The following is a 682-nucleotide window of genomic DNA, read 5'->3' as shown; positions in this document are numbered from 1 at the left end:
CGGTTTGTCACACTGTGGTGGCTTGTGTGCTGCTGTGATGCCGGAACAATGTCACTGATGTTTCAAATAGCAGCAGGCCCAACAGAATGAACAGATTTCAACAGAGCTTCTAAACTAAGAAGAGATTAGTAAGAAGGAACAGTCTCTCAACTTCTGAGGAATTATCCACTGACAAAAACATGAACAGCAGTGAGACACTTTTAGATACTGAAAACCGTGTGAACAGCAGCAGGACCTTGTGAGAGATCATGCTAGAAGATGAGCCTCTCGGGTCAGAAGGCACTCAAAGTATGAGTGTGGAGGAGCAGCCTTCTCAAGTAAGTTAACCATAATTATGTGCATTGAGTAAAGCTTGCAGGAATAAAGATTTTGGGTCCTCCATTTGTTCCTGGGGCACAATTCAAAATTAGAAAGAACATCTGAAAACATTTATTAATAATTGGAACTTAAAATGTACCAAGTATGAATCTTGGAAAATAGGAATTTTCCAAAATTGAATAGACCACATAAATATCAATATCCTAAACATTAGTGATTGGAAATGGATTTGTATTGGCCATTTTGAATCAGAAAACTACAGGGTTCACTATGCCTGGAATAAAAATTCAGCAGGATGATATTGAATTCATCTTCAAAAAGAATATTTCAAGATCTCTCTTGAAGAATAAAGCAGATTGTGATA

The sequence above is a fragment of the Echinops telfairi genome, unplaced genomic scaffold (genome assembly GCF_000313985.2).
Source record: "Echinops telfairi isolate 266 unplaced genomic scaffold, ASM31398v2 ScPeMD7_7469;HRSCAF=8507_1, whole genome shotgun sequence".
Classification (NCBI taxonomy): Eukaryota; Metazoa; Chordata; class Mammalia; order Afrosoricida; family Tenrecidae; genus Echinops; species Echinops telfairi.
This window is presented reverse-complemented; position numbering follows the sequence as displayed.